The 7,682-nt window shown below is 39.1% G+C and overlaps 1 long non-coding RNA gene across 1 annotated transcript; it reads left to right on the forward strand.

Moving 5' to 3' along the window:
* Positions 1-2,428: 2,428 nt before the first annotated feature.
* Positions 2,429-3,440, forward strand: LOC144647846 (uncharacterized). Its single transcript, XR_013569642.1, has 2 exons — positions 2,429-2,598; positions 2,969-3,440. It is a non-coding gene; the product is annotated as an uncharacterized LOC144647846 (long non-coding RNA).
* The last annotated feature ends 4,242 nt before the right edge of the window (positions 3,441-7,682 follow it).

A 7,682-nucleotide genomic window follows, 5' to 3' on the forward strand; every position in this document is an offset into this window, starting at 1 on the left:
CAACGTGTGTGCCAATGGCAAGGCCTTTGACCAAAGCAACATCGGCAAGTGAATAACCGCCTTTTGGTTCAAGGCCAAGCAGATTAAATTGTCGAGCACCGATGTTATTATTATGTTATGTTATTATGTTATATTATATTATTATTATGTTAGGAAAATAGCATCCTCGGCAACTTTTGATATGTACATCGTCGAAAAGAGGGCTATCCACGAACACATGGCTCATAAAGAGGCGACATTGGTCACATCACCAAGAAGTCTTCCAAAGGTCACCAGCTACTGAAGAAGACCCTTGGTTTGGATAGGTCAGTATTAACAAGATCGAAACCTAGCACCAAGTCAGCAAATTCAACAAAGTCAAACAATGAAGATCATGAGGAAAGCACTAACGAAGAAGGACTCACCAGTAGTCAAATAGAAGCCATCAAGATGCTGTTTTCCCACCAAATAATTTCTCGAGACTCACTCACGTTTGACATAGTTAGGAAAACCAGTGCCGAACATATGGATTTACGGGAATTTTTGGACGACACTTTGATGATCAAAAAGATCTACGACAAAGTGGTCTACTTGAGACGAAAAGAAAAGTAGAACATGGTACTTCCAACAAATGAACCTGAGCCATCATAAAACAGAACAGAGGCGTGGTCGAACGTTATATCAGATACGCCAGCATCTGTGTCTGTCAGCTGTTCCGGTCCAAGAACAAAAGCCAAATGGAACCAGACTGATGAAAGAAAAGTTGAAGAATTATTTGCAGAGTATCCTGTTCGTCCAGGCAAAGCGGACTTAACGGCTTTGTTCCAGTCATAGTCCAGCCTCAAAGTAATTGTCGAGCGAAACGACGGCGACTTTGAGCGTTGTTATAACAAAGCACAATACATGTTCAAGAAGAGAGGCCAGAAATAGATTTATTCCAGGTCAAACGTAGCAAGTCAAGGATGGACTCTGAACTCCCGAAGATGAAGCATTTCTTTATTTATTTTTATTGTGATAATTTTTCAAGATAAATCTTGCATTTAAACCAGTGTACGGTAATTTTCAAATCAATTATTATTACAGTGTACGGTCGAGGAATAGCCAAATATAGAACACAATCGAAAAGGACTAAATACAGTCGATGGAATGTTAAAACAGTTTTAAAAAGTGTGCCTTTATTCCATAAACTATAAGTTTTTTAACAGTGTACGGTCATTTATACATGAATTAACATGTACAGTGTACGGTCGCATAAAAAAATTAAAAATTACAGTCAGGATGAATGTTGAGTTACTAAAAATGTAAAATTATTCTGCCCTAATTTGTTTTATTTTATGGTAATATCGTGCAAAAGTATTCCTATTTCAAATAAAGTAGTTTTTTGTTACATTGTGGAGACTAATTCCTCCGTTCTGTCTTATATTACTCTGTTCCCGGCAACAGTATATTGGGTTGGTTACACATTAAGAACCACTGAAATAATTTGTTTTGAAAAAAGTTGTGATTCCTCGATTGTGGCCATCGTGGTCAATTTTCATTAGTGATGTTTGTAGAGGGCCTTCCTAAACCTTCATCTTAAAATTAAAAAGGAAAAAAAAAACTTAACCAGTTAGAGAACAGAACGATCTATAACTGATTATCAAAGATATCATCGATGACGTTCACAAATTTAATATTTTGTACTTTATTTCCAATCCGCAGTGACTAGTAGGAAAAAGCCGGCAAAAAGTTTAGAGAAGAAAAAAAAAATGAAAAAGACGTGGAAAAAATCCAAATAATTGTTTGTCTAATATAATAATGTATTATCCGTATTCCTAAAGAGAGAATAAAGAATTACCGTTAGAAATGAAAAATCCTCAGCCAATAATCCTCATCAACAATTTCACCGCCACCCAAGTGGCGGGAAATCAACCGACGGCGGCACATCAGCCACTGGGCGGGACATCAACCACAATACGTGGCGGTGCATCAACCACCGGCGGGGAATCAGCCACACTTGCGGCGGGGAATCAGCCAAAGGGCGGGAAATCAGCCATGTGGCTGATGCGCCGCCACAAATTGCGGCGGGGTATCAACGGGCGTATGGCTCTCTCTCTCTCTCTCTCTTTTAAAAAAAAATGCGGACAAAAAACATTTGTTTTTTCGCATACGTACTCACGCATTTGTTTATGTATTTATAATTTATTTACCTCATTCTGCTAAGTAGTTTTGCAAAGAAATCTGCACACAAGTAACTTCCTTGTTTTTCCAATGTGTCTATTTTCTCATTAGATGGAATGCCATCAGATGATGAAGAAAGAGGTGATGAAATTTTACTATTATTATTTTTGTTATTATTGTTATCATTTTCATCATATTCATAAGATCTCTTATAGGTTTAATTGATCTTTGAAGTGTGTTTCACTTAGTTCCAATTAATGGTCCCATTTTGTATCTAACCTGGCAAAGTTACCATTACATGTACATGCACACTTCTAATCATAAACTGCTTTCAGAAGTCTTACTTGCCAGATGGCTATATATTAACCCTTGTAAATTATTTTTATTCAGAAAACCCTGAAGATGGAGGCCAAGGCAGAGGCAGAGGCCATGGCCGTGGCCGTAATGGCAGAGTTCAAAGTTAGCAACTACCAAAAATGATATTTGGAAAACATACCATGATGTATATAGGTGGCACAATTTATGACAGATGAGATTTGACCACTGACAAAAAAAAAACAGCAAATTTATTGTAATAGTTATTAATTGATTAACACTAAAAATACACAACTGTGGTATAGAATAACAAATGAATAATTTACGAACAGTTTGACTGATTGCTGAAAAATAACCAATGTAACAATGAGTGGCTTTGATTTTCAGACACAAGAAGTTAAACCCAGTCTGCCTCCATGTTTTTGAATAAATTCATACTACAGCCTGAAATTCATAAAGTTACTGGCACTGTATTTATTATTATTATTTGTTTTGTTTTTTATTTTGTTTGCAGAGAAATGCTTCAGGTGCAAGGCATAGGCCATTTATACAAAGACTGCCCGACCTCCTTTTTCAACAGGCGCAGACCCACTGGTGGTTCAGTACATTGGGGTCATGGTGGGCGCAGTGCAGGCAGCCAAGGTGGTGCCTGCCATCAAATAACATTGCAGTTTTTTGAAGTGAATACATAATCCTTTAATTTCCTTTCATTCATTCTTGTTTGCCAATTTTAAAGTTGGAGCACTGATTTAAAAGATTACCACCAGATAACATTAAAAAATTTTTGAAGTGTATACCCTACAGTCAAAGCTCTCTCAAGCGGACAGCTCTACTTATGGCCGCCTTGTTTGAAACACTGATTTAAGCGATTACCACCAGATTACATTACAATTTTTTTAAAGTGAATACCTAGTTCTTTTCTATCATTCATTCTATTGTTCGCCAATTTAAAAGGGAAACAAAAGAGATTTAAATGATCAATAAACAGTTAAGAGTGTATCCATAAGAGGACCAGGCAACAGGTGATACAGCTCATATCACCGATTTCGCCCAAACTTAGCATAAATGTTGGGTATGGTGAGCTATTTACTGTGACAAAACATCAGCTCAAAATATTTTATTCCCTTCAAGTTATGGCACCTTTTGCAAAAATGGCCATTTTTCACTAATTTATGCATATTTAATTAGCTGACTTTGATTGACCAGTTCCACAAGAAAAAAAGACTTCTGAAAATAAATTTCACTGCATTATATTCTGTGGTTATTAGGCTTTAAGTACAATAATTCACTTTAACCGTCTGATTCGATTTCTTCTCCTCAAACGGTCTTTTGGAAGGTACACATTTCGTACTGTTGGAAATAGCCTTTAACTAGTGCCCAATATCTCCCATGAGCAACAACTTATATACATTATTCTTACATGGGTAATGAAATCCATCATTAAACTTCACAAAAATGCAACAAAATGTCTGGGGACTTCAATATTCTATTAGTATTGAGGAACTAAACACACGTGACTTAACGATTTCTTGCTATTTCATCAAAATTCACCGAAACACAGAAGCCATTTATTTGCCTCAATTTGGCACAAAATCGGTACGAAATAGCTAATCAAGCATAAATTTATAGATAACAATCAAAATATTGGCGAAGATTGGCAGTTAGGGCATTTTTCGGAGCGTTTTCAGAGCCATATAATTCGGCAATGTTGTGATATTAAATGTAAAAATAGCAGCGAAAGATTTTCTTCAAAAGCTCGCTCAATGCAACATTTAGGCACATCAAAGTTAAGAAACAAGAAAGTAATACTACATACATGCCACTTATCGACACACAGATGCTTTCTTTTGAAGAATTTGTTCTTCCTCGCTGCACTTCGATCCTTCGATCGATCTCAATTGACATGTACTGTTGCTTTGAGGCGCGATGTACTTAGCCAATACATCGTGGTTCATCCTTCGTGAAAGGTGTAAACAGGTTGTCAATAAAGTCATTCAAAGAGCTGTTTAAAGTTCACGGAAGGGCACTTGTCTCAGCCAGTTTGAATGAAATAAATTTAACTGGAAAATAAACAGCCGCCATGTTGTATTTGTACCTTTGAGCCTGCCGTTTCAGTCAGCGGTAAAGCCGTACACTTGGGCAAGTACGTAGTGTAGTCATCATATAGTTGTTTGACTAAATCCTATATAGGGATGTTCATAGAGGGGATACATAGCCTAGCCCTACACAGCTATACACGCCTATACATAGCCCAACACAGCTATACACAGCTATACACACGCGTGTTCATTTGCTTTTCCTTCGCAAATGTTTGTTTTCGTCGGAATAAGTAGCGGATGGCGTTATCTACCCTCTGAACAACCGGGGCTTGATCTTAGCCTTATAAGTAGTGTGCGTTTCTTGTAAAAGTGAGAATTTTTTTCAACTTCTCCATTGAATTTTTTTGATAAATAGTTGAAGAGAAATACACTGGATGCAGTGTAATGTATGCGATGCAATCGGTTTTGATGCTCTGAAATTGAGCTCTGAAATGTCGGAAACCATTAAATAATCAGAGCAAGTTTTTCCATCTTATATCAGGTTAAAACTAGTATGTTTATTGTTTTTTTTTTGTTGTTTCTGTCTTTTTTGGGAGGTGGGGGAGGGGGTGAATATGGACATTCGAAGAAATGGCGGTCAGGTTGTCAGCCTGGCCTGTGTACATCTATTCCTTCTGTTCAAATCGTCTATATTATATTACACTTTGGCAGCTAGGAGACTGAATTTGTACCCACTCTCTTTTTCGGGATCCCACAAAGTTCTCCATCTGTCCATTTACCGATAAACGTCATTACTGCAGTTTTATTAATTTGTTTTAGAAAAGGGCTTTTATGGGGACAAATTTTTCCTCCTGAATGCCCACATTGCAAGTGACGAATTGCGGCTTCAAATGATAATTTTCTTCATCACCGACTCAATTTAAGTGGCTATGTGAGTTACAAAGACGCGAATGCAGACTTTTGTAGAGAGCTTAAACCCGGCATTAAAACTAAACAAATTTATTGTAAGACTAGGACTACGCAAGACGGCAAAACTTATTAGCTAATGTTTCAACCAGCACAGGTAGCCTTCTCCAAGCTTGCTCGGGACCGTACTGGGCGAATATTGGCCCTCGGTCTTTTCTGTACGGAGCTCGCTGCGCTCGATCCGTACTGTTAAGACCTCGGGCCAATATTCGCCCAGTACGGCCCTCGCGCGTGGTTAATAAGAGATTTATTTCACGACTGGAAACTTTGTGTATTAAGAATTGCTACCCGGTAGATGTCGTGGAAAACAATATGCGGCAAAACTTTTACGCGCGCCAAAGGAGTTAAAATTATTTCTGTGTTGAAGGTCATTTCATTTTCAAAGCAATAAAAACTCCGAAAAATTTTTACAAAAAAAAATCTTGCAAAAAATCTTGCGCTAAATCGCGCGGGAATTAGTGCGGGATCATCTGGGACAAAACCCGGTCCGATACTTGGAAAATATCGGCCCTCGCGGGACCGAAAATAAAGTAATCTGATTGGCTGATTTAGTTATTGGCCCTCGGACCGCCTTAGTCGTGTAATAAATGTATATATTTGCTGCGCCATATAGACTGCGTCCCTAAAGGCATTTCGTACGTGAATTCTTTGTTCAGTTCAGCACAGACGCTCCCCCAACTAAAGCACTTGCGCAAGAAACGATTACAAAACCTACCTCGCTATCCACCGTATAGTGATTTATCTCGTGGTAAACGTTATTCTCCAATTTTGCTGAGTTATTCATTTTTTCCCATTTATGCCCCGGGGTAGGGGAATTTGGTCAAAAAATGTAATCGTTATGCGTGGTATTAATCACTATTCCCGCCAGGGGAGGGGAATTTGAACAAGCAATAAAAAAAATACAAATGTCTGGAAAGTAACTGGGAGACGTTGAAATTTTGATCTATTTAACTGTGTAGCGTCTTTTATGCTAAAAATAATTGTTTATGTTCCAAAATGACGCTAAATGGCGGTATAAAACTGCTCCGACGTTTCGGCAATACTGCCTTCTTCAGGGTGCCACCCCCAAAAAGGCAGTATTGCCGAGACGTCGGAGCAGTTTTATACCGCCATTTAGCGTCATTTTGGAACATAAACAATTATTTTGATTTGGTTGCCGTGCATGCCGACCGTTAGCCTGCGTAGCAGGCGTCTGTGTAGTTTTTAGCGCGCGTAAAAGAGTGCGCGATCGCGAGAAGGCCACGCGAGGTAAAAATCGAGGAGACGCCGTCTTCTCGATTTTTTCCTCGCGTGGCGCTCTCGCGCCTTTCGCGTTTCTCCCATGCGCGCGCTAGAAACTAACGACGCCTGCCACGCAGGCTAGCCGACCGTTGAACAGAAAAATCAAGAACTCTGTCTCGGTGAAAGTCAAATGGAACAGTATTTTTTCTGGAAAATCTCTTCGGAGATTGACGGAACGTCAGAAATTTTCTTACCATTTGTAAGGTTTCCCAGTTCTAGTTTCCCATGCATCAGGTCTCCCATCAACGGAAAGAAATAACAGGAAACTGAGCTACAAATGGTAAGCGACATCTATTTCGGTTAGTTTGCTAATTTTGGAAAGAAGCCTTTCCATTTTTCAGTGGTCATTCCAACCGGTTCTCTCCAACAAATGGTAAGCACCCTAGAGTTCGTTCAGCATCTCATTGCGGTAAACACGTCAAGCTGTAGCGGAGGAAATTGTTTTCCCTACGACAATTTGAAAATATTCTCATTTTCATCACAAACGCATCCAACGAACACTCGCGGAGGAAAAGCAAATGATCGCGCGTGTGGTGTGGTCACGCGTGATGGACGCGTGATGCCCAGTGAACAGCCGTACCGCTGACTGAAACGGCAGGCTCAAAGGTAGAAATTCAACATGGCGGCTGTTTATTTTCCAGTTAAATTTATTTCATGCAAACTGGCTGAGACAAGTGTCCTTCCGTAAACTTTGAACAGCTCTTTGAATGACTTTATTGACAACCGGCTTACACCTTTCACGAAGGATGAACCACGATGGATTGACTAAGTTCAGCGCGCCTCAAAGCAACAGTACATGTCGATTGAGATCGATCAAAGAATCGAAGTGCAGCGAGGAAGAAAAAATTCTTCAAAAGAAAGCATCTGTGTGTCGATAAGTGGCATGTATGTAGTATTACTTTCTTGTTTCTTTACTCTGATGTGCCTAAATGTTGAATTGAG

Source organism: Oculina patagonica, chromosome 4 (genome assembly GCF_052425735.1).
Source record: "Oculina patagonica isolate OP01 chromosome 4, crgOcupat, whole genome shotgun sequence".
Lineage (NCBI taxonomy): Eukaryota > Metazoa > Cnidaria > Anthozoa > Scleractinia > Oculinidae > Oculina > Oculina patagonica.